A 27796-nucleotide genomic window follows, 5' to 3' on the forward strand; every position below is an offset into this window, starting at 1 on the left:
CATCAACAGATAAAGCCATTCTTTATTCTTCTTCTTAAAGCAACCAAAATGTTTCAAAAGTTAGAGCAATTCCCCAAAATTCCAGAGAGAGTCAATCAGTCCAAACAAAACACAAAGTTCTCACTTTCTCTTCCTGGTGAGGTATCAAAGGGAAAGGAAAAAACCTCCAATCTATATTTTAAAGCCTTGTTGCAATTAATTTCTGGTCTCAAGATCTTCAAGGCATCTCCTCCAACAAAATCTTTATATATATATATGGTGTTCGGCTTGGTTCGGGTATTCTCCCACGTCATTGTAGTTCTTTTAAAGTTGTAGCAACGTTTCAGCAGAATCTCATCTGCCATCATCAGGCTTCTGTATTGTGTCCGTCTGTGGGTCAGACTTTTACAGTGGTTTCAGATTTAAATTTGGGGCAGCCTATTGCTGTGCCAGAATGGTTTTTCTTCATCCTGATTGGTTGGGAGTCTTGGTCTGTGTTTATTGGTCTCGGAGTTTGCTGTGTTCTGTTTGATGGGTGTCTCTGATATCTTCTGTCTGTTTTTTGGCTCTTTTTGTATCTTGATTGGCTGGCAGCATTGTGTTACTTTAATGGAGGCCTTTAGTGCAGCTTGGCTTCGGGTAAATGGACGGCTATCATTAGTTAGGAAGCTGGGTTTCATCTGGGTGCCTGGTTGGGGTGTGTTTGAGCTGGAGGTATCAGGGGGATCTGTTTGTGCCCAGGTGTTTGCCTGGCTTGTGGTGTGGAGATTTTTTGTTTGTGAGTGCAGGCTTCCAAATGATTGACAGCCTGGTGGAATCATCTCTTCTGTCCATGCTTTCTGGTCTTTTTTCAATCTCTATGGCTTCTCTGATGACTCTTTGGCTAGGGTTTTCCATAGTGGCCAGGGTTTTGGTGCCATTGAAGTTGATGCTATGACCTGTAGCTTCCATGTGTTGGACTAGTGAGGAAGTGTGTTCCAGCTTTTTGACTGCATTTTTGTGTTCATCCAGGCGGGTCCTTATTCTTCTATTGGTCTGTCCAATGTATGTGGCCGGGCATGATGCACAGGGGACTTCGTATATGCCTTGGTTTTCCAGGTCAATTTTATCTTTGGGGTTGCTAAGGATGGCTGCTATTTTTCTGTCTGTTTTGAAGGCAGTCCTGATGTGATGTCTGTGTAGTACCTTACTAATTTTGTCTGTAGTACCTCTTATGTAGGGCAGGACAGCTGTTCCATAGGTCTGTTCATCTTCTGGGTCTCTATTATGTTTCAGTGTGTTTTTGTGGATCAAGCTGGTGATTTTGCTTTGGTGGAAGCCGTTGGCTGTCAGTACTTTAGTCAGGGTGCATAGTTCAGCCTTAATGTGTGTCTTGTCTGCCAGGCGTTTGGTTCTGGTAATTAGTGTTTTAGCCACGGAGTTTATCTGTGCTGGGTGGTGGTGGGATTGGGCGTTGAGGTAGCGGTTGGTGTGTGTTTTCTTCTGGTATATGGTGTGTCCTAGTGTGCCATCTGTTTTTTGTAGATTAGTACATCTAGGAATGGTAGTTGTTTGTTTGTTTCTGTTTCCATGGTGAACTTGATTTTGGGGTGTGCGCTGTTTAGGTGTGTTAGGAAATTGTTTAGGTTTTCTTGTCCATGGGGCCAAATCACGAATGTGTCATCGATGTATCTTAACCATAGTTTGGGTTTGAGGATGGCATTGGCCAGGGCTCTGGATTCGAATTCTTCCATGAACAGGTTAGCAATGACAGGTGACAGTGGTGATCCCATGGGGGCTCCTTCTATTTGTTTGTATCTTTGTCCTTTGTATATGAAATATGTGTTGGTTAAGCAGTGTTCTGTTAGTTCCATGAGGTGTTTGGCTGGTTGGTATTTATTTTTGATGATTTCAAGGGTCTCTTTTATTGGGACTTGAGTGAATAGGGAAACCACGTCAAAACTTACAAGCAGATCTTCTTGCTCCACGTGTAGATCTTTGATCATTTCCAAGAAGTGGTATGAGTTTTGTACATGTGAAGCTGCTGTTTCAGCATGGGGCTGTAGCTGCTTTGCTAGGTATTTGGCTAGGTTTTGTAGTGGTGCTCCTCTGGAGCTGACTATGGGTCTGAGAGGTATGCCTTCTTTGTGTATTTTTGGGAGGCCGTATAGTTTGGGGCATCTGGAAGATTTCTCTCTGGGTATAATCGTGTGTTGGATCTCTTTGCTTATGTGGCTGGTTATAATTTTCTTCTTGGTTAATTTTTCCAGATATGTGGTTGGGTCTGTGTTTATGGGTTTGCATGTGGAGTCTTGGAGTAGGTCTGTCAATTTTGTTTCGTAGTCTTTCTGTCCATTACTACAGTGGCATTTCCTTTGTCTGCTGGGAGGATGATTATGCTGCTATCTCTTTTCAGGGTTTGTAGTGCTTTAATTTCATTTTTCTGTAAGTTGCTTTTGGGTGGCTTGCTTGTGCATAGGATATTGGTAACTTGGTGTCTTATTTTATCAGCTTCATCTGTATTTAATTTAGTTAGGCTGGATTCTACTGAAACCACTGTAAAAGTCTGACTCACAGACGGACACAATACAGAAGCCTGATGATGGCAGATGAGATTCTGCTGAAACGTTGCTACAACTTTAAAAGAACAACTACAATGACGTGGGAAAATACCCGAACCAAGCCGAACACCATACATATATATATATATATATATATATATTTGTCCTCTTCCTTCCCACTTATAACAAGAAGCCAAGTTTTTACCTTTTATAAAAAAAACAACAGGTTTCTCAATGGCCATTTGTTGATTCCATAAGGAAGGAGAGTGAACTTTCCCTTTCAGCACTCAATTTTGCCGCTTGAAATCCTCCTCTGGAAACGAAGTATTGTTCAGAAAACCATAGTTCTCAGGATTAAACGCCTCTTAAAATCCTGGGTCAGCCACAAAAACTTTCTCTTAACAACTTTCTCCTCTCTTCCTCCTGCTCAGTCTTACCCAGCTGCCGGCTTCTTTGAGGCGGCCATTACAGACCGCCGCTCGACCGTCTTGGGAGAGGGGGTTTTGCCGGCTGGGAAGGGGGTCTGCAACACCCCAAACCCCTCACCAGCTCCCCTATCTTCGGCTGCCTCTTCGTGGCAGCCTTAGCCTCCAGATCCGTGGATCGGAGGCACCAAAGCGGCTAGCGCGGCAGGGATCGCGCAGGATCTCAAATCCCTGCCGCTAGCGAAGCCGACAAACCGGAAGTTCCAGAAATCCTGAACTTTTAAAGGTTCTGCTGCTGTTGCCTCTTTTCCTGATAAATGTATAATCATGTAGTTTGGTTTAAAGTAAGATAACTTGGTCTTAAGGGTTACTAGATTGTGTGACATAAGAGGTATTTCATCTGCTCATAATGCAGTAGACTTTCTTCATTTGCATACAACTTTGCACCTTACAAGTTTATAGCTCCTGTCCTTCCCCATATTTAAAGTTATTAGGGATAGAAAGAGAAATGGTAATACTAAGGGACTATTCATTAAACAATGCAGTCTTTCTGATAATTTTCTTGATTTCATTTGCTTTATCCTTAATATTTTTTATGGTACAAACTGATGAATATTGCTTTTGTCATTTTCATTACTGGTAAATTTTATCTAATTGAATGATTTTTTATTATTATTATTTTTTTGCAATTCGAAGTGCTTTTTTGTTTACACTCTTCCATAAAAAAGCAAAATAGCTAGTATTTCCTCAGGTAGGCAACATGAAATATTTTTAGGTATTTTGTGACAAAGAACTATACAGAACTTAGATATTCAAGATGTGTCCAGATGAAGCTTCAGAAAGTGATTCCAGTGAAGAAGGTTAGTTTAACTTCTGATTTTACAAATACTCCTTAGATACTTTATTTTAAGAAAGTCATGAGTCTATTTTCCTTATGGTAACAATTTAGTTTACAATTTATATAAACATTTCTTAAACAAATTCTTCTAAACAGCAAGGTGAATGTTACTCAGTCTTGGGTTTTCAAACATTTAAGTGGATGCAGATGGACATACATCTTCTCCTCTAATGATTAATTAAATACTACTCAAAATTACTATTTGGTGGGTGATAAACTGTATTTAGTTGTGGGCCATGGTGGAGAAAAATTCAACAGTGAAAACATAACATTTTTCTTGTATCCTTCTTGCATTCTGGAGAAAATTTTCCTTTGTTATTCTAGATTAATAGTTGGTAAAATCACTAAATGTTTTTTTAAACAATTTCAGCACTCCAGTTACTATAACATTGTTAATTTTGATGTGAGAAAAAGACACTATTACAGCAGAGGACAACACTAGGATATCTCTGAAATGCTCTTTGTTTCCATTTGTTTTGAATAATAAATGTTTGATGCAACTATATATAGAAATTCTTTACCTTGAAGATCTGTGTACTGTACAAGTAAAATATGTTAAGATTTTGGATTTTAATGTCTATCCCCTACCTACATCTCAGTGATTATATTTTCAATTGTTGACTCACAACTGATTTTTAAAATATCCAATATATTAGATTCCTTATTCAAATTTAATAATAAATCCTCTGAGGCTATAATTCAACAGCAGACTTGCATTCTTTTCTTCCCTTATGTTTTTTACCTCTCTTCCTACAGAATTATGATAGACAGTAATAACTAAACTTACACGTGTCTTTAATACAGGCAAGTAGGAAGGAAGGCTTTTATGGCACCAAGCTGTGCTTTGATTGTCTAGTACCTTCAACCAAGTGCTCACTAAATTCTGCATTTGTTTTTGGGTCTGCATACTGACTCACCTGTATGAGCAGAGTCTGCTTGCTCTGCACTGTGCTTGCCTAGTTCACACAGCAAGGCCATGAATGCATAATGCAACAAGGAGTCTGTTTTCCAGCTGTTTTGCCACAGAATCTGGTGCTAATTAGGGCTATGAGGGAGCAACTGGCCCAACATCCCCCAGCTAATTTCCATGTAGCCTATTCTTCTTTCCAAAGTATGACATTATCAATAACGGATTCATTTTTTCTGATCCCTCTGCCTTACATGCTTGCATAGAAATCATTTTGATCGCTGTAAAGCTGATCTCTAACGGGTGTGTGAGCGGGTGTGGGTGCGGGTGGGATGGGTTTCTCCATTCCACTGTGCATACTTAATGAATTGCTTCCCTCCATCTCCTCACTTTCTTTCAGAGATAACTTCATCATTGAATTCTCTCAGCAGCCATTTTCTGCAACTCTTTCAAGCTGTTTCTCATTATTTCTTAACGCCTTGTTTTCTGTGACTCTTAGTCGTTTTGTAGAGTTCTCCAGAGTATTCATACCTTATTCCCTAGTTGTAGGAGCCACACAAAGAGGATGCTTCCCAAAAATCGCAGGCAATTCTGGTTTATGGTAAGAGGAACAAACTAGATATTTGTGAGAGGAAGGAAATGGTTATTCCATTACAACATTTTCTCTTCAGGTTGCCAGTCATGTGACTCTGGCAATAGGAGAACCAGGTATTTTTAGGCCAGACAGCATCACTATGTAAACACAAAGCAGGTGTTTCTGATTTAACTCCTCTAAGTATAGCCATAGTAGTCACCCATCTGTTTGGAAACAAAGAAAATAGAACAAACTGGTTAAGTGTTGCTTTTTGAGGGTTCATCTATAAATTATCTGTCTATCAACCTATGAACCATTCTTCTTAATTGTTTTTCCTTGAGCTCTTTATCATCTATGATGGCTCAAGGAACTGCAAAGAAGAGGTGCTTCCTTAGAATTCAGTCACGAACTAATTCAGTAGTGACTGTACAAGTGCAAAACATTTCTCCCATGAGCTGTTCAGAGCATCCAGAAGTGGGAGGTGCTTCAGTCTCTTCTGGAAAGGCTGGGCTTAAAACTCCGGGACGCTCCTCTTCCTCCACGGGACTCCTCCTCAGCGTCCCCCAGTTTTAGCTCAGCCTTCGTGGTAAGAGGTTGTGCACTCCCTGACTGGAACGGTTTCTGATTCAGCTAGTCAAGATTCAGGTTTGCTCTTGGGTTAATTCGGCTTGCAAATCCCCCCCCCCCCCAATTTAATCTGGCGATTTCAAGGCTTGTGGCTCTATTAGGTTATCACCCCGATCAGTTGAGAGCAGCTCTTTGTGACTGGTGGAGCCTGCCACTTCGCAGGCAGTCTGAGACGGCCACTTCAGGCAATTAGCCTATCTAATTCCCCAATCATCTTACCTTTGCGATCTTGCCAGAACGCTCACAGCCGCAGCTCACTTCTCCTTACAGGATCATTTGTCTGACATTTTGGAGAGTCAGCAGCAGCGGCTCGTTAAACTGCTCAGGCATTTAACATCGGAGTTTCTGCCTTCCCGCCTTTTTAAACGGCTGGCTTCAAGTTCGCGCCTAAATATTACAGGCACCATTCCCCGCTGGTTTCCCTTCTTGGGGACCGGGGCAAGTACTTTCCCACTCCACTTTCCTGGGATTATTTCTCTCTTAGCCTGCTGGCGTTGGATAAGCAGGCTAGTCCTTAAACAAGAATTGCTTTTGGATCGTTACATTGGAGTGAAGACTCAAGTGCCATTTCAAACAGCGGGACATTTTTGACAGGAAAGGATCCATGCAGGACCTGTATAGCTGGTTTCCCTTGTTGGGGACCAGGGATCCTGAATATTTCTTGCTTGGAGCACTTGGGGGGTTTCCCTTGCTGGGGACCCTTAGATACTGTTTCCCATATATACGGGCTTACATATAGATACAGGCATATGTATATATGTGCGTTTGTATATAGAGATATATATATAGACTTACATTCCTGGGGAAGCGCCCTACTTTCAACCACAGGGTTAGGCACCACCCCTAAGTAGTAGTAGTAGTAGTAGTAGTAGTAGTAGTAGTAGTAATAATAACAATAATAATTTTAAAAAAATTAAAGTTAGAGACACGAGATTCAGTCCTCCTCAATGGAAGGTGACAACGTCTTCCACTCCAAGACAAATAAGTCCCGAGATAAGTCAGTGGGCCCCAAAAAGGCCTCTAAGGCGGCGGATAAGGATGCCCATAGACGGCACCAAGCCTTGGAAAGGCAGTGGCAGAAATGGGCCAGGGAGGCAGACAAGATGGCTATGACACAACAATTGGATCAGAGCCCAAGTACATTGTTGGGGCCCTTGGACTTATCCACCCAGCCCAGACAGGCTATTTCTGGACAGCCTCCCATAGGCATTTCTCCTCCAATGAACACTGCCCGGAGAATCCCAGAGGCATCCTTCACCCCTATGGCCGCAGGAGGAGGGATTACCTGAGACTATTCAACCTAGCTTTTCTGGCCTTTTTTCGTCCGCACCTCTTTAAATCTTTACTGTTCACCGCTAAACTAGGCACATCAAGCCCTCATCCATTGTCAACAGGATCTCAGGACGAATCCGAGGATCTAATATCCTCACAACCGGCTAATGAGGCAGAAACTATTCCTGTCCCTCATATGTTTGCTGAATTAGTACAAAATCAATGGGCATCAGCAGCATCCTACCCAACCCCAACAGGGTATGATAAACGATATTATAATTTGGCACCAGAGTTTTCAAATTTTCTCAAAATGCCGGAGGTGGATGAGCTCATTGTGGCACTGGCCTCTTCTTCAACCTTTCCCAACGAGGCCGAGGAAGCCCTGAGACCGAGGAAAAGAGCAGAGTTGGCACCCGTAGGGCGCATGTTTCTGACGCCTGGGCCATTGGGGCAGCTACAGCTGCGTCCTTTTTACACGGTCCTCCCTACGATGGCTCTTCCACTTGAGGGATATATTGCTGGCATCAAATGTCAGAGCCACCAGGATATTGCTAAGATTATTGCAGCAGCAGAATTCTCTGCCCACTCCAAACTTCTGATGCTGGAGACGGCTAGGTTGTTCAAGTGGGGCAAGGCCAATCTGTTTTCGCTCAAGCCAGAGCACATAGCAGGGGCTTTAAACACACAAACGGACTGGCTCAGCAGGGCCTCGATAGATCAGGCAGAGTGGCGCCACACCCGTTTCTCTTCCAGGAAGCAGTGCGGAGGTTTGGGCAACCGTTGATCAATCTATTTGCCTCTCCCCTCAATGCCCAATTGCCCCGGTATATTTCAAGGTACCCGACTCAGGGGGCAGAGGCCGTCAACGCTCTGCGATGTCAGTGGCCTCCCGGACTTCTATATGCGTTTCCTCCACTCCCTGTAATACCCAGGTTGATCCAGAAGTTATTGGAGGAACGAGCGGAATTGATATTGGTCGCCCTTACTGGCCCAGGTGAACGTGGTTCGTGGACTTACAGGACCTGTCGAGAGAACAACCTTGGAAAATTCCACCATCGAGGGTTTCCTCTCGCAGGGCAGTGTTCACCCGGACCCACAATGGCTCAGCCTAGCTGTATGGAGGTTGAGCAGAGCCATTTAAGGATCCAACAGATTTCAGAGGATGCCATTGCCACCATACAAGCATCCAGACGGTCCTCTACAAATCGTATACACGAGGCCACGTGGTCCGCTTTCTGTCACTGGTGCCGGGGTCTAAGATCGACCCAACCGCCCCATCAATAGGACAATTATTGGACTTTTACAGGAGGGTTGACCAAGGGCCTATCTCCAAATACTTTACGCAGACAGGTGGCGGCCTTAGCCTCGGTGATATCCTGGGGTGACCTTCAGTCCATAGCACACCATCCACATGTCCACAGCTTTCTTAAGGGTGCTGCAAACTTACAACCTCCTGTAATTCACCGCTATCCCACTTGGGAGCTCAACAAGGTGTTAACCGCACTTACAACTGGCCCGTTAGAGCCTTTAAGAACCGCTAGTCTCAAATTCCTGACATATAAGATGGTCTTCTTAATTGCGATCACATCAGCAAGGAGGATTTCAGAGTTGGCAGCATTGTCGATGAGAAAGGACCTGTGCGTGTTTCATGCAGACAGAGTGGTTCTCAGATTGGATCCATCGTTCATCTGTAAAGTAAATTCAGCCTTCCACATAGCGCAGGAGTTGGTGCTTCCAAATTTTTGTCTGAAACCATCTCATAGACTGGAGCATCAATGGCATCGACTTGATGTTCGAAGGGCATTAAGCATCTATCTAGACCACACGGCGGCATTTCGAAAATCTGAGGCTTTATTCCTATCCTTCAACCCATCCACTTTAGGACACAGGGTGTCGTCAACGACCATTGGTAGATGGTTGAGAGCCACCATAGCTAAACGTTACGAATGCCAGTCCATCTCAGTTCCTAAGGGCATTACAGCCCACTCGACGAGTGCGGCAACATCAGCAGCATGGGCCACACGGGCTTCCATAGACGAAATCTGCAGAGCGGCGACTTGGGCTTCACCATCGCCCTTTGTCAGAAATTATAAAATTGATGTCTACGCCTCAGCGGACGCTTCATTTGGCAGAAGAGTCCTGCAGAGGGTCCATAGAGTTTAGGAGTGGATTTCGATCCAGACGGAGTCCCTCCCATTTCTTTCCGTCTGGTGGGGTTCCGTTCCAGTCAGGGATCTAGATTAGATGATGAGTCCCGGACTTTGGCACTCAGTCTTCGCAAAACTGGGGGATGCTGAGGAGGTGTCCCGTGGAGGAGGAGGAGCGTCCCGGAGTTTTAAGCCCAGCCTTTCCAGAAGAGACTGAAGCACCTCCCACTTCTGGATGCTCTGAACAGCTCACAGAGAACGGGCGTATCAGGTAAGTACCAACGCCCTTTTTCTGTGAATGGTACAGATGACACTCAGAGAACCACAGTTACAAGCAAGCAACTTATTCATTTTCTTTACAGTAATGATGAACTTTCCTAAATGACTTTGTCAGATCCACTTATATGAAAGAGTTGGGCCATGTCATAGGCATACAAAAGAATCTATTTGGACCATTAAAAAATAGAAGCATAAAGCGATAAAAAATGTTTTTAGATTTAATTAGTTTACTCAGTATATTCAAACACATATAAAGTTTTAAGCAGAAAATTGATTTTTTTACTGTGTTTGCTTTTGCTAGTATATTCCACATTTTATCTCTGCTTATGGAATAAAAAATGCAGTTAAGTCAATAAATGTAGCAACCATCTAGCCACGAGTTTTTGGTTCTGAGATACTGCAGAATAAAGTGTTGTCTGTTGTTCAGCATCCTTCCTAAAACCAGTCTCCTCTTCCACCAGTATGTTATTTCCATCTGTCAGATATTCCAATTTGGGAAAGATAAATCTAGCATGAATTTTAGCTGTAGTGTATAAATCAGTCTAATAGATCTGTACTTTGATATTATGTTGGATGCTGTTTTCAAATATAAGAACTGTAATAGTAAGTTTTTAATGTTTTGTATGAAGTCTGAGTTGTTATGTGAGTAAGCAAGTCTGCCCAGGGTGAGGTTTAACAGTCTGCATGACTCTTTAAAAAAATTCAGGGGCAAACCCCTACCATACTCAACGCTTGGTTGATTGTTCTTTAACAATAAGAGATTTATAAGATATTTAACTTCTTGAAAGGATACAAGCGGCCATAAAGGGCTGAAGTTACAATATAATATAAAAGCCTTATTGAACCAAGGAGAATTGCTGCCTTCTATGACCCTTATTTTTACAAAAATCTGAATTTTTTCCCTTGTAGAAAAACAGCAATAGACTAAAGAAATTTAGCTGGCTGAGACCCTGTCTAAAACTGCAGTTCCAAATTTACCAAAATTTGATAAAGAATTTCTTGCTGTAATTCAGTTTCTGCTCTTCTTGTGTAACCTAACATCCAAACATAAGTGCCTTTATATAGATGCACTATAAACTGAGCTCAGCTTCTCTTGAAAACAAATGTGTGGCCAAATTTTGAAGGAAGAATACTTTATATGTTTCCAATATTATCAGTCACTTACAGGAAAGAGTATTATTACATGGAACATAATTGTGCATAAAACTCTGTCAATGCCAGCCCAGCTTTCTGTGGTGTAGGGTAAATGGAACCTGTTGATGTTTAACTGTGAAGAGGAACCAATGTTAGACAGAGAGTAGTGAGGGACATATTTTGAGGTGACACAGTATGAAGGAACCGGAAGGAAAATAAAGCAGTTTGTGTGCAGAGAACTCACGTGTTAGGAGTATTATTACAAAATACGATTTGGTGTCAGAAGTTCTGTAACACGGTAACTGAACAACGAGGTCTACCCAAAAGAGGAAAATGAGCGGCAGTGGGGATGAGCAGAATGAGGAAGGAGTTAGCAGAATGGCTAGCACACCCAGCACTACTTTTAACATCCAACCAAATGAGTGGACAAAATGGATACGGCGATTCAAGAGATTTAGGCAAGCAAGCAATCTCACAATAAGCTCTGAAGAAAATCAGGTGAACACTTTGATTTACTGTATGGGAGACGAAGCAGATGATGTTCTGTATGGCCTGAAACTCAGTGAAGCTGATCAGCGTTAGTATACTAAAGTAAGAGATGGCTTTCAGTCATTCTTTGTAGTAAAAAGAACATTGTGTATGAGCGTGCAAGATTTAATATGCACAAACAAGAAGCAAATGAGACAGTTGATGCATTTGTCACAGCGCTGTCATGCATTAGCAGGACACTGTAACTATGGAGCACTACATGACGAGCTCATCAGAGACAGGATTGTAGTAGGCTTGGTTGATACATGGCTATCAGAATGCATCAAGAAAAGACCTAGACCTGTAAAGCTATTAATATGGCAAGACAATCAGGAGATTAAAAACAGCAAACCACATTGAGAAGTGATGCTAGGCTGTAAACCTAAAGGATGTGAAATCTTTGGACAGACGTTTAAAGGCAGGCATCAGAAAGAAACAAAATTAGCAGATCAAAGAATGATGGAGCAAAGCCTCTAGCAGGCAGAACAAAAACACTAAAGACCTCAAGTGTCAATGTGGTGGCATGCTTCACCCTAGACAGAATGTCCTGCTAAGGAGCTAAATGCCATACATGTGGGAAAAGGGTCACTATCACGGTATGTTTGGCCGGCATGGCATTGAGGAAGAGAGAGAAGCTTTTCTCACTCTTGACATCCATGCTGATCCATGACGAAATCAAATGATGGATAAAGACATCACGTCAAGTGACGCTGGGGAAGTTCATCCCTCAGTTGGCAGAAAAAGACAAGCCCTTCGTGATCTCCTTTCTAAAAAAAACTGTTGGGTTTGGGGTGTGGAACAGGTCAGGGCATTTAAGACATTGAAAGATGCTTTGTCTTCCCCTCTGGTGCTGGCCATGTATGATCCGAACAAAGTGACAAAAGTGTCAGCGGATGCATCGTCATATGGCTTGGGCGCCGTTCTTCAAGAGTGGGGAGATAAATGGAAGCCTGTGGCTTACGCGTCGCGTTCACTCACTCCAACTGAACAACGCTATGCACAGATGGAAAAAGAAGGCCTGGCTCTAACCTGGGCATGTGAAAGATTTCGGGATTTCCTCCTAGGAAAGCATTTCTGCCTGAGACTGACCACAAACCACTTGTCAGTTTGTTTGGAGACTAAGCACTAGATCTTCTACCCTTGAGAATTCAGCGATTCAGGATTAGGCTCATGCGTTACTCTTACTACTTTGTGCATGTGCCTGGAAAGTCACTTTGGACAGCAGACACATTGTCACGTTCGCCTATGGACTCTCACATGTCCAAAACAGAACTGGAGCTGATGGAAAGCACTAACATATATGTGGACTGTGTAGTAGACACCTTGCCTGTTAGCCACACATACATGGAAATCATAAAAGAGCAGTTGCAAGCTGATAGTATTTGCTCTCGAGTCATGAAATTGTGTGCAGATGGATGGCCAGTGCATGCAAAACAGGAACCTGCACTGAGAGGATACTGGCCAGAACGAGCTACACTCACTGTACAAGATGGATTACTACTGAAAAACACTGGGCTTGTGATCCCATCCACTCTGAGGAATGAGGTGTTGGAGAGGCTGCATGAAAGACACCAAGGGGTGGTGAAATGCAAAGAACATGCTCGTCAGTCTGTGTGGTGGCCAGGACTCAGTCAGCAGGTCAGTGAAATGGTGCTCAAATGCAGGATTCAAGAGCGCCAGAATCCTAAAGAGCCACTCATGACATCTGTGTGCCCGGAAAGACCATGGCAAAAGTTAGGGACTGACATGTTTGTACTTGAAAAGAAAATATACTTGGTTGTGATAGACTATTTCTCAAGATATGTCAAGATTGCACTGCTATCGAACACTAAGTCAACTCATGTTATTGTCCATCTGATGGCAATCTTTGCCCAGCATGGGATTCCAGAGGAATTGATGTCAGATAATGGACCACAGTTTTCTGGCCAAGATTTCTCTCATTTTGCATCCACATATGGGTTCAAACACGTTACCAGCAGTCCAAAGTTTCCACAAAGTAATGGAAGTTGACCATTTTGCTTGTAAAGAGAGAGAGAAGAGGAAAATGAATACTGAATACTACAACAGGAGACATCGTGCAAAATCTCTTAGTGATTTGGTACCAGGAGAGCACGTATGGGTCACTGATACAAAAGAATCTGGGACTGTGCTGCAGAATCACACAAGTCCAAGGTCATATCTGGTGGATGTACCTAAAGGTGTGGTGAGACGCAATCATCAGCACTTGATACCCTTACACACACATGCAAGTGAAGGAGGAGCGGTGGAGCAGCAGGAGTTACCAGAGACAAACAGTGAACAAGTTTCTACATCACCTGGGAAAATACTTAAAAACTTTCCGAGTATGACAGCTACCCCAAGGACAAGGTCTGGGAGAACTATAGTTAAACCAGAGAGACTGAATCTGTGAACTGAGAAAGTGAAAAAGAGTTAATGTTGATGTGTAGTTCAGTAAGAAATCTGAGGTGCAGAATAGTTTAAACACAGTTAGGTGTATTGGATTAGTAAATAGTTATATGATAACATTTTCTTCCCTACAGGATTTAGATAGGAACAGACCTTCAACAAAAGAGGCAGAATAATCCTCTAAAGTCTGGTGAGACAAAGGTAGTCTACCCTTTGTTCTCTAGAAAAGGGAGATGTGGTGTAGGGTAAATGGAACCAGTTAATCTTGTTATCAGTTACAGTGTATATAAACCCAATTTCTTATAAAATACAATGGCAGGAGCTATGAAATAAGTAATTATTAAGTGCTCTGCTAGCTTTTGTGCTACATTCCATCATAAAATGCCAATTTGTTTTCTTACACATTTCTGGAATATGAGTCTCTCTCAATAGCCATGATTCTGCATATCCCTGATAGAGACCAGACCTGACTATATATGTAACAGTACCTGCAGTTTTGATGTTCTTTTTTTATTACTTTACACACAAGCAAAATGACAGGTGTGTAAAACACATTTTTGAAGAAGTTAAGACAACATAATATAATATTTATTCGTCCTCCATTTTTAAGCTATTTCTTAATACCCTGTGTTTGCTGCAATTGTTGGGGGAGAAGGAAGTTTGATGATCTTCTGTACTCCTCTGTCTAGACTAATATGTTTACTAATATGTTAGTAAATTTCATATATGTAGTTTTTGCTGATTCCCTAGAGATTTAGCAGAAAAGTGAACTAGTGACTGGGTTACATACCATACTAAGTCATAGTGTGGTTTGTTTGGCTTTGGGTTAGCATATTGTATAAACACTGTAATTTGTATGCCATGATAAGACTTAGCATACTATGTGAGTCCAACCAAGGCTTCCTGGCAAAGATAGGTTAAACCAACCTGGCTTAGGGCAATAAGTTAATGTAGTCATTCTATTATCCTATATAACACTTGTCACTCCTTCCTTGACACATGATGTACATATAATAAGGCAAAGAGCACCTTACATGTTGATAGGTCACAGATAGGTCCCCTCAAACAATGCAGCTCAGATTACATTAATATTTTTAGCCTTGGAGTGACGTAGAGCAGGGGTCCCCAACCACCGGTCCGCGGACCGGTACCGGTCCAGCGGAACAAGTCCTACCGGGCCGCTGGTTGCTGGCCGCCACCATCTTTTTGATGAAAAAGTGCTTCTGGTGAGCTTTTCCGGGTAGAAAGCTCACCGGAAGCTTTTTCATCAAAAAGATGGCGGCAACGCTCCGGTGAGCTTTTCTACCCGGAAAGCCATTTCTACCGGAAAAGCTCACCGGAAGCGCTGGCGCCGCATCTTTTGATGAAAAAGTGCTTCGGTGAGCTCACGGAAGCACTTTTTCATCAAAAAGATGGCGGCGCCCAGCTGATGCCGGACACCGGGCGCGCCAGCTGATGCCGTACCGGGCCCGGCATAAAAAGGTTGGGGATCACTGACGTAGAGTAACTGAATAAAGAGACCAGAGAAGAGATGTGTAGAAAACTGCAAAATAGATTTATCTCACCATATGAATTGCTAGTTCAAACTGATAAAAACTTTTAAAGGTTCTTAGGAACAGAAGTAAAATGTGGCTGTGAAAATCAGTCCCAAGGAATGTTCTTACTTACATGGATAAACACTGTCATATTTTATAAATTAGCGTAGTTCATGGTTTAATAGTATACATGAAGTCAGACATTATGGGTTATGCAGTGAACTAAGTTAAGCATATGATGACTTACATTGTGATAGATGAAACAGTATTATTGTTGTGATTAGCATTTTTGAATATTAAATTTAATTGAAAAAATGTACGACTTTCATGGCGAACTAGCTTAAGAAATATATTTTATGATATGTATTTTATGATGCTAAATAATGCATCAAGATTATTATTATTACCTCTCCAAATGATTTGTCCAGTTGTTTCAGGTGATTTTTCTATGTCAAGGCATAGAACTAGATCATAGTTCTCAAAATTCCATAGAAAATATCATGGTAGACATCTAGTGATGATTATAACAGCAATAGATGGCTAGTTGTGTTGTATTGCTGGGAAAGACTAGGACTGAGGAAGACCAAGATCAGATCTATCTTTCATAATAAAGGGTGGCTTTGGGCAGTCATATTATTCCTATTCAAGTATGTGTATGTAAAATCCAACATGCAAAAAGAAGTTAACAGTTCCAAACTGTACCGTATTGTCAGCAAACAGCATCTTGCCCAGTGATATAACTGTCTACAGAGGAGAGCCATCATATACAGGAAATCCTCGACTTTCAACCACAATACAGCCCTAGTTTTCTGTTGCTAAATGAGATATGTTAGGTGAATTTTGTCCCATTTTAAGACAGTTAAGTGAATCACTTCAGTTTTTAAGCTAGTAACATGGTTGTTAAGTGAATCTGGCTTCCCATTGACTTTGCTTGTCAGAAATTTGCAAAAGCCAATCACATCTTCATAGGACACTACAACTGTCATAAATAGATAAATAAATAGATAAATAAATAAATAAATAATATAATAAATAAATAAATAAATAATAGGTAAATAAATAAATAGAGACTGCCTCCCGCCCTCCTTTGATCAACATCAGTTTGCTTATAGAGCAAACCGATCTACAGAGGATGCTGTGGCCATCACACTTCATAGAGCGTTGAGTCATCTGGTGAACAAACAGAGCTATGTGAGGATGCTTTTTGTGGACAACAGCTCTGCGTTTAACACTATCATCCCAGGTATACTAATAACCAAACTGTATAATCTGCAGGTCCCCACCCCCACGTGCTCCTGGATTAAGAACTTTTTGACAAACAGACCACAGTCTGTTAGACTTGGCCCCCACCTTTCTTCCACTATTACACTCAGTACTGGTTCCCCCTAGGGTTGTGTCTTGAGCCCCCTGCTATATGCCTTGTACACCTTTGACTGCTCACCAAGCCACGCAACAAACACCATCATAAAGTTTGCGGATGACATGACCGTGATTGGTCTCATCTCCGGAGAGGATGAGACGGCATATAGGGCAGAAGTAGAGAACCTGTCTATCTGGTGTTCACAGAACAATCTGTCACTGAATGTCCATAAAACCAAAGAACTGATTATGGACTTCAGGAAACATGGACAGGACCACACCACACTCATCATCAACGGAGAACGAGTGGAAACTCCCTACAATCAGATTCCTTGGTATCCATATTTCAGCTGATATCTCCTGGTCCCCTAACACCAAGGCCATAGTGAAGAAGGCTCAGCAGCGGCTGCACTTCCTGTGGGTTCTCAGGAAGAACAATCTGGATAAGAAGCTGTTGCTGGCTTTCTATAAAGCCTCTGTGGAGAGCACTCTGACTTATTGTCTGGGTATGTGGTATGCAGGCTCCACTGTTGAGGACAGGAAAACTGTACAGAGGATGATAAACACAGCTCAAAAGATCATTGGTTGCCCTCTGCCCTCCCTGGAAGACTTAGCCAGGTCCCGCTGCCAAAGCAGAATCAAGGCCATTATAGAAGACCCCTCACACCCTGGCAATTATCTTTTTGACCTGCTGCCGTCTGGATGGCGTTTTAGGTCAATAAAATCCCACACCACTAGACCAACAAATAGTTTCTTTCCCTGGGCCATCCGAACTGCAAATAAACACGAAGACACTACCTCATTAAAATGGGAAAAGATGGGAAATCTCAATACCCCATTCAAATGTATAATAACATATTACAGTACAATCCATCTCTTGTGTATTATACTCGGCTAAGCATTACAGTCAGTGTTGGATGTATATTTTGTGTATATTCGTAGATATTGTACTCTCAAATTGCAAATGGAGACGTGGGTACTCTATCTTTCTTATCTTCATTTTTAAGTGCTCTGGTTTTATTGTATTGCGAACAGTTGCTGGGGTGCATCCACAGTTTCGTTGTACTTGTACAATGACAATAAAGTTCTTCTAATTCTAATTCTAAAAAAATAGGAGCCAGTTGCATGTGTCTGAATTTTGATCACATGGCCATGGGGACATTGACTTATAGCCATTTTTTTACACTTATGATCGTTGGATCATAAGTATAAAAAATGGCTATAAATCATTTTTTTCAGTGCCTTGCAACTTTGAATGGTTACTAAATGAAGTCTTGTAAGTTGAAGACAACCTGTTCAAGCATATAAACTCCATGTAAACTAGAATCCAGTAGTTGTGGCCTGAGGTTATGAAGACATCTCTGCAGAGACATCACCAGTATGCCAGGAACAGGGGAAGTTGATATCTACATATTGAGATTACACATGGGTATTGCATGAAGAGCAAAGTAGTTGCGTTAGTGAGGTGTTTATGATATAATTGTAAGGAAGAATAATTTACTCTTGCTTTGATTTTCTTGAAATAAACGCAGATCTAATACATGAATTTAATTTTATTATTTCTAAAAATAGAGTAAGAAGAAATCATTATTGCTTAAACAAGAAAATACTTCTAAAGGATTTAAAATCTGAAGAAAGCAGGTATATTTGAATTTCAGGTGATATAAGCAGGGACAGAGAATTAAAATAATAAAGCAATGATCTTGGATTTGAATAGATTTGCACTTGGATTTGACAAGAAAGGTTTGCAAACCAATGAAATGGAAAGCATGTGTTTGAAATGTACAGTTACAAGCAAGTCAGTGGTATGAAAACAAAAGGTTAAACATTCATTTTAAAAGTCTGTGGCTTCTCAACAACAAAAATTCATTTTGTCATTTTGTTTGCAAAGTTTGTAAATATTTAACTTACAGGCACCTTTCTTCCTCTCCACGCCGTTTGATTCGTGATAAGGAAAGGCTGACCTCGGGAACAGATTTTTGAAAAATAACTTAATGTATTGACAGAGTAAGCAGCAGTCTCTTAATTATAGCTAATGCCTCTCTGCTGGTAGCCTGAGGGAAATCTATGTTGTTTATATGATCTTCCCCAATCTGGTGCCCTCTAGAGACTGGGCTTAACCAATATTAACATGATGGATGCTGTACTTGATCATATTGGGAGGGTTCCCAATTTGCTCAGGCTGATTTAAATGGTTAGCAATAGATTAGGTCAGTTAAGCTAGATTGAAAATTCCAACTTCCAACCAAGAATAAAGGATGAGAGATAATCCCCATAATAGTATGATACACACAGTGAAACACAAACCTGTACTTACATTCAAATTTAATATGCTGAGAAACGCTGCAGAAATGTTTCTATGCAATATTTTCCAGAGAAGCATCAAAGCACCTCATGATATGTCATGAGCATCCATTTGTATGACTTTTTAGTGACTTCACATCAAGCTCTTACATAAGAACATGAAAACGTTAAATAGTTTTGGCCATACCTTTGAAGACTTGCACAAGTTTTTTATGGTGTATATATTTCTGGCATAAAGGCCAAAGTGGTCCCAGAAGTGGTAGAGGAAGTCAGGATTGTGACTCCTTTTCCCCGATAAATTTTTAACTGTATTCACAAAGTTAAAATACAAACTCCAAAAAATAGGGGGAAAAAATACAAGAAAAAAGCTAAGCTAAGCAAGTCATGATAGGAGTGTTCCAAAATTTGAGAGACTGCCACAGAGAAGTGTGGGTCAACCTATTTTCCAAAGAACCAGAAGGCAAGAGAAAAAAAAATGGATGGAAACTAATCAAGGAGAGAACCAATTTAGAACTAAGGAGAAATTTCCTGACAGTTAGAACAATTATTCAGTGGAACAGCTTGCCTTCAGAAGTTGTGGGCGCTCCATCACTGGAGGATTTTAAGAAGAGACTCTAAGCCATTTATCTGAAATGGGATAGGGTCTCCTGCTTGAGCAGGGGGTTGGACTAGATGACTTCCAAGGTCCCTTCCATCTCTGTTATTCTGAGTTCTAAGACAAAAAAAATGCATTAGAATGTACACATAGATTATCCTCTACATTGAATACTTACATTTCAACAATAATAGTCCAGCCCCCCTCCTTATGAAACAGGCCCACAGTTTATGAACCACAACCCTGTTTACCCAACCAATTTGACCTGGGATCTCTCTACTATATTAAAAGGACTATGACTCCTAATCTGGGAGAGTGGTTCTAATAGATCCAAGGAACAACTTCTGATCTCTCTGTCCAGAGGAGTGCTGTGTTAGGAACAGCTAAGGCACCAGCCAGAACCTTCAAACTCTCAGGCTTATGATAGAGAATTTGAGATTGGGAAAGATACATACCATGCATGGGGATGAGAAAAGTTTTTTTTTCCTGCAATCTGTATAGACTGTTTCAGTCAGAAGTGTACTATATATAGTTGGATTCAGACTCCTCAAATTGAAAAGCTCTGACATCTGTTCTGTTCTATGAATAAAAATGATTTGAATAAAAATGTGCAAATTTTGGTCAGCATTTAATACATTTGCAATCATTAAAGACACACGGTCAGATTCTTCTAATTCTTCATGTATCCAGGAAGCAATTTCTGTGCTTGAGTGTACCCTTGAAAAAGGAACTCAACAACACTATCACAGCTAACCCTCCCACAATAAAAATATATTCAATTATCTTCCAGCTACCATGTTCTTTTGCAAGGAATATGCATGCTGGAAAGTTTAAAATGCCCAATTTTAAACAGTTTAATTACAAAATAGCTTAGATACAACAACAAATATTTTCCTTTGAACTACAGTTTTCCGTTATTTTATAACTTTTTTTCCAGTTTAGGATTAAGTGTGTATAGAGAACTTTTTGGCTTCTGCAAAATGTTTGTAAAATTATATAATGTGCCCTGTATCTTCACTAGAAATCTTTAACGTGCTAATGTAAACTTAGATATAAAAGTAATAAAGCACTCTTTTAAGATAATATCAAATGCACGTGTGGTGATTTATGCATTCCAGTTTCATTTGAATCTAGTGCTTGGACCTTTCCATTGTTGTTTTTTTTCAGCACTACTTTTTCAAAGAAAGCTGGCATATGGAGCAAAAAAGGTTTTGAGCTCTTCAAATAATCTACTGTAAACCTGTAACAATGGAACAATGCAATACTTAAGCAAGTTGAGAATATGAATAGTGAAGGAAGGCTTATTAGGAAAAATTATTATTACATGCTGGGAAGAGGCTGTTTGGCAAGATGTCCAAAAATCTAATACACAAGGTTTTCTAGACTGAATGCAGTCCATTACATTCAAAAGAAATGGTTTCCCTATATACTGTAGCGTGCAAAGCATATTAGTGTGAATGAAGTACCTCCCAGTCTTAAGGCAACCATATTGTTTGGAAAGATTGTAAGGTTACATCAGATGTTTCCATGGGTGTCTATGCATATGTCACTAATCTTAGTGAAAATGTTTTCGGTGCATACATATAGATACAATCAGAATAATATTCAAAGCAGCCCCGCAAACCGACCACAAGATTTGAGTGCTTCAACACTTTGGAATGTGATGTTTCATTTGTATTAATGTAGTTTGTAAAAAAAAGTCTTATAAAGATTCAACAGCCTGGGTAAATATTGTATTAAGCCCTATGTCGTTTTAATCATGGTTTAATTTTTTTTTAAACGGCTGAGTTTATGCAATCTGCTGAATAAAAAATGAATAAAATATATAAACAAACTATTTTTGAACACAGCCATTGAATGCTGTGTATTTTACAGGTAAGTGAACATAAGATTTCACCCTTTCTGTTTATATTAGCTTAGAGATTTTTCTAGCATGTTTCGTCCCCTCAATTTTCTAGTTTAACTAAAGCTGAGCACAAGACAGACAAAACTGTCTGGTACTCCAAGTAGTTAAATAATTATAATCAGTTTTTTCTTAAAACTATCATTCCTAAATCACAATTTATGAGTAAAAATGCATGGCTATAAGAAAATTGGAAATAAATTAATTTCTTTTTAGCAATAAAAGTTTTTTCAAGTAAATTTACAGTTCAACATAAGGAAACTTATTATTTCTATATTATATTACCAGGACTGAAGTTATGCTTGAAATGTGCATCTTATTTGAACTTTGATTTCTCATGTCAGAATTTCTATACTTCAGTTTTCTATGCTAAAGATAGAGTCGGTCAAGTCAAGCAAGTATACTTGTGGCAAGAAAATTATGTTATAATAAAATATATTATATTTTCTTCCTAAAGAATATGTGATGTATAAACAAAAAAATATACATATGGAGGAATAATATTGAAGTCAGGGTCCTTTGAATTAAACACAGCACAGGATTACCTTTATTAGAAAAGGTGGATTACTTTATTTATTTATTTATTTGTCCCACTTTTATTTTAGGCAGTGAACCTGTAATATTCCTCTTATCCAACAAGAGAATAAATCTCTTGTTGATTTATACAAAGATGGATGACATGTTTTGCATGATATATTTGAATGTTTGTTACCTTTTGAAAAGGTATGTGTTTTGAAATTCAGAAAGGTTAATTGAGGTATAATTATTCTTAACTTAATTTGAGAAGGGCAGAATCTGGTATACTCCACATCACAATTAGGTAAAAGATTCAGTTGAAATCTTTTGGTCAAGTACATGAGATTTTTGTTCATTTCTAATTTTGCATTTCATGCAAAACCAATTTTAAAGAAAATTTGAGTTGGCATTTGTTTATTTATCCCACCTTCATTATTATGTTTTATAAATAAGGCAAAGAACATTATCGTAATAATGTGTTAGGATAATGTAATAAGGTATAATAAGATGTTTGTGTATACTAGTAATGGTGAACCTTTTGGGCTCAGTGTGTCAAATATTCAGAAAATGCCTGACTTTGTTCGCATATTACAAACACACATACACAAAGAGTGGGGGGGGGGGGAGATCCTCTCCAGAGAGGATCTCCTGTGGGAGTTGCACCTGACAGCCCTGCTCTTGTGAGGGCTCTGGAACTTCAAAAATTCACCAACTTGCATGATTGTTAAAGACCTTGGAAACACATGAGTGTGAAAAAATGCATATCATAAGTACACCATCCCTCGTGTGTGCTATTGGAAGGCAAGAGAGAATGTAGTACAGGTAGTCCTAGACTGACAACCCCAATTGAACCCCAATTTTTCATTGCTAAACAAGGTAATTGTTAAGTGAGATTTGCCCCATTTTACAACCTTTCTGCCACAACTGTTAAGTGAATCATTGCTGTTAAGTTAGTAACACGGTTGTTAAGTAAATCTGGCTTCCTCATTGACTTTGCTTGTCAGAAGTTCACAAAAGGTGATCACATGATCCTTGGGACTCTGCAACCATCATAAATATATATGCCAGTTGCCAAGGGTCCAAATTCTGATCACATTGGGATGCTGCAATGGTCGTAAGTGTGAAAAATGATAAATTTTTTCAGTAATTTTGTAACTTGTAACTTCAAACAGTGTTGTCATAAATCAAGAATTACTTACCGTGTTTCCCTGAAAATAAGACTCACCCCGAAAACAAGCCCTGATTATTAGGGATGGGTCTAATATAAGCCCTCCCCCAAAAATAAGCCAGCAGGATGAGTATGACCCACCAGCCCCTTGGCACAGTGCAGATATGGTAAATTCAAGTGTGGAGGCATAGGCAGAGGAGGGGACAGGCAATCCAGACATGTGACTGCCTGGCTCATGGGAGGCTTGTTGAGAGGCTTGCGCAGCAACACTGGCAGCAGGTGGAGACAGAGGCATTGGGGAGGGGGGAGGCAGGCGATCCCGATGCCCCATGCGGGCTCCTGCCCAGCATGGCCACAGTCAAGCCGAGAGATGGTGAGATGGAGCGGGCAGTGCATTGGGCTAATCGCTCAGTTTCAAAGTGTCGCATTTGCAAGCAGACAAAGCGTCAAGTCTCATTTCTCTGTCCAGGAGAAAAGTGTTTGGGCGCTTGGAAATGGAGCTGACAAGCACTTTGCCTGACTGAGTCACTAGGCCTCCAGTGCTGCACTGGTGCCGGAAGAAGTAAACTGGTGGCCACGTGGGCTCCTGCTGCACATGGCTACTGGTGCTGCTGCCGCGAGGCAATTGTCAGGACCACGGGACCCTGAGATAAGCCGGTGTGCACGTTGGGCAGCTCCACCCCCCACTTCATGGCAGTGGCCCTCAAAAACATTAAGACACGCCCCAAAATAAGCTGTAGTGCTTATTTCAGGGCCCAAAAGAAAATAACACCGGGTCTGGTTTTTGGGGACACAAGGCAAATAAACTAGATCTGTCAACATTGCATAATTCTTTTATTGAAGGTCTGTCATAAACTTGGAAATTATATAGAAGAAGATTATGTGAAATTAAGAGCAGATTTATTCAGCTTATATGGCCTTGGTACACTTTCATTTTTAGCAGTCATATCACCCCATAATCTTGAAGATGAAAATACTAATATTTTTATTCTCAGTTGAAGAATAAAATCAGTAATTTAAATAAGGGATGGCCATCCTGTGGACTGCATAAGTTTCCAAGGGTCTCCCTTGCTCAAGGAGTTGGATTTTTTGTTTGTTTTACAGTCCCCCAGTTTCCTGTGGAAGGAATCTGGCAGAAAGATATCAGAACGTAGTGGCATAATTTTAATAACTAATAATGTACAATAAGTGCATTAAATTATTTAATAAATTAATTTAATAAATTAAATTATTGTCTTGGCGTGTGGTGAGTTAAGTGTTGCTGTGTCCTCCCTCTCGCAGTGCCTGGAGGCTGTAGGGGCTAGATGGGGAGCAACGGGTTGAAACTAAACCCTTGCAAGACTGAGTGGCTCTGGGTTTGTGTTTGATGGCTCAGGAAGAAGGTTTTCCTGGACTCATGACTCCTGTATGAACAGCAGATGGCAGTCGTGAACAGGAGGGCCTTTGCGCAACTGCGGGTTGTGCACCAGTTACGCCCTTTCCTGGATCAACAGTCCCTACTCACAGTCACTCATGCCCTGGTCACTTCCTGTCTTGATTATTGCAACGCGCTCTACATGGGGCTTCCCCTGAAGAGCATCCAGAAGCTCTAGTTGGTGTAAAATGCAGTGGCCTGCATGGTTTTGTGCAGACCCCGGTGTAGACATGTGTCATCTCTCCTGCAGGAGCTGCATTGGTTGCCGATTTGCTTCTGGGTGCTGTTCAAGGTGCTGGTTGTCACCTTTAAAGCCCTTCATGGCTTGGGTCCAGGTTATCTGAAGGAACATCTCTTGCCAGTCACTTCTACCCAACCCATTAGATTGAGGAGGCAGGGAATGTTGCGGGTCCCACCCCTGAGGAAGATACAACTGGCGGGACCCAGAAGAAAGGCCTTCTCCGTGGTAGCTCACTCTCTCTAGAATATCATTCCCCCAGAGATTAGAATGGCCCCCACTCTAGCACTCTTCCGAAAGGCACTGAAGACCTGTTTTTGCCAGCAGGCCTGGGGAACCCAGAGAGGGATGGAGCCCATCAAATGGCTAGTGTGATCTGCTGTCATCGGGGCAGGGGGTGAGAGTTGGTTTTTGTTTTTGATTTGTTTTTTGTTTTGTTTTTTGTTTTCCCAAATTTTGTTCTATCTTACTTTACTAATTTATTTGATTCTTTTTGTTAGTTTTTATTGTTTTTTATTTTTATTTTTTGTTTTAAATATGGTTTTACATTGTGTAAGCTGCCTCGAGTCACCATGGGCGAATAGGCGGCAATATAAATTAAATAAATAAATAAAATTCAGTAAGGTTAACACACTTGTTTGTTCAACTCTATTGTTGTGGCCCGCCAACACTCAGCAGAGCTGGTGGCATACTTGGACAATGAGGAGGTTGGGGAGGAACATGGGCCAGTCCTGGAGTCTGGGAAGTCTCTGATGAGTGCTTTGTGTTGGATGCAGCAATGGGGCAAGGGCCATCCGACAGTTATCAGCTGCCTTCGGAGTTGGAGATCAGTGGGGCAGAAGAACAGCTGGAGCCTGTTCCCAATGTGCACATGTGCAGAGCCATCAGGAGAAGGGAATAGTTAAGGAACAAGGCACAGTTGGACAGTGAAGGGCCTCTCCCATAGGGAATAAAGAGGAGTGAAAGGGGAGTGGGGTTTGCAAGAGACAATTAGTGTGAAGATCTGTTTATCTGAGTTCGTGACTCACAGAGACTCCTTGCCAAGTATTTCCTTGTACAGTGTTGCACTTGGAAGCTATCGGCCTGGCAGCTCTCCAAGCCTGTTAAGGTCTGTCATTGCAATTCACCCTTGAAAGACTGTTTGCCAGGATTTTGCTGGATGTGAATGATAGGCTTTCAAATTGGCCTAATAAAAAAGGGTTTTGTCGGGACAAGGAGTCTGTTTCGTGATTTTGTGAAGCCTAGGTCAGAACATCTATATCAGTGGTAGTCAACCTGGTCCCTACCACCCACTAGTGGGCGTTCCAGCTTTCATGGTGGGCAGTAGGGGTTTTGTCCCCTACTTTATAAATCACCATTACTGTGGAACCAGTGGGCGGTTAGAGAAAACTTTACTAATAACAGAGATACAAAAGTAGGCGGTAGGTATAAAAAGGTTGACTACCCCTGATCTATATGAACTAGCTCAATACCCATGCTTTGCTACGAAAGTATGTGGTCGGGCTTAGTTTTTGGGGAGGAAAATAAGGGAGAAAATATTCTTTCTCTGCCTATCAGCATCCATCGGTATTCATCTGGCTAGAGTCCTGTCAGTGTGTGAGAGAGTTGAGGGGTGTTTGGAAACTCAAACAGTATTTGCTGTGTGAGCAAGAAGGAGACAGCAAGGAGCCTGGTCGTGGCTTAGCTCAACTGTTCTGTAGTAAAGCTGCTGCTGTGAATCTAAAACTGAAACTCCTCTCCTCTGCTTGTGTTTTGCATTTGGAAGAGATTTCTTTTCAGGTGGGGAGGGGGAGTAGAACTCCTTAGCATCAGAGCGTGTTAATAATAGTATACAAAATACTAATGCTCTGGTGGTCATTTCAAAAAATCCTTAGTGAGCACCAAGAAGCCAAGAGGAACATACGTGCCAAATTTCAAGTTTGTAGGCTTTACGTTTCTGGAGATTTTGTGATGATGTATGAGTGGTATTCCACATATATATATTTAATATATATATTTAAGCAGGTTTTTTTCCTGTAATTGTTGATCTTGATATCCAGAAGTTTAAAAAACACAGTCAGTTGATAAATAATCTATATATGAATGTAAAAGGTCAGAAAAATTAATTTTACCTGTGTGCAATAATAAAAAAAAGTTTGAGTCTCTGTTTTCAAAATAAGCACCAATCGAAATGTCACTCCCAATGAAAATGTATGAATAAGTTTCATTGAAAAATATATGTGAGGAGATAAGAAACATTTAACTACGTTGTTATTCTTTATGATTATACTTCATTCAGGAATTCAGTTATGAAGTAATAAAGGTGCCTAGATAAATTCATCTGTTAGAGCTGGGGATAAGTGGACGGCAGTTCTTGTCTAAATGGGTTTCACTGTTCTGACCTTTAGTGTGTTGAGATATATGAACACCGACCATTTCTGAAATTGATTTGCTCTCCTATTTCCAAAATATGTATGTGTTAAATTTCCAGAATAAGAACGTAAGAGCTTGGCTGGATCAGGGTCCATTTAGTCCAGCATCATGTTTTCAACAGTGGCCAGACAGATGCTTCCTGGAAATCCATGAGCAAGACATGAAGGTAAAAGTCTTACCTTTTGTGCTTGTTCTGGAGCTCTAGCTGTCATTTCTTAATGCAGATTCTATGCCAGCCCAGAACTATTAAAGCTGGATGCTTTTATTAGTGGAATTTCCACTCTGTGTGAATATAATTTACTATTAGTTATTAAAATGGCTTGCATTGCCATGAAATAAATCCTGACTTCATGTTGGAAGTATGAAAATGTACATTTCAACAAGTTATTGCAGCCACTTAACTCATTCCATCTATTCTTCTAGCATTGCTTTTTATTGTCTTGTTTAAAATATCCTTGCTAATTCTAGCACTTTCTTGCTAGAATTGCCCCCTTTCCCCCAAATCACGTTTCTTAGTTTTCCTTGTTATATTTGAATCCAGGCTAAGATTACTGTGAGTGAGCTTTGTAACTTAAAGTTGTGTTTTGGTTTAGTTATTGAACTTGATTTTGATTTTTTATGAGATATTGGTGATGT

At 40.8% G+C, this 27796-nt stretch overlaps 1 protein-coding gene and 1 pseudogene across 2 annotated transcripts in view; both read left to right on the forward strand.

The window, feature by feature from the left end:
- MLLT3 (MLLT3 super elongation complex subunit) overlaps positions 1–27796 on the forward strand; it is a 147810-nt gene that overhangs the window by 58218 nt on the left and 61796 nt on the right. The window lies entirely within an intron of this gene.
- Positions 24515–25140, forward strand: LOC148132446 (uncharacterized; annotated as a pseudogene).

The sequence above is a fragment of the Notechis scutatus genome, chromosome 2 (assembly GCF_049901735.1).
Source record: "Notechis scutatus isolate UNSWTSFEM ecotype Mainland chromosome 2, rNotScu1.2, whole genome shotgun sequence".
Lineage (NCBI taxonomy): Eukaryota > Metazoa > Chordata > Lepidosauria > Squamata > Elapidae > Notechis > Notechis scutatus.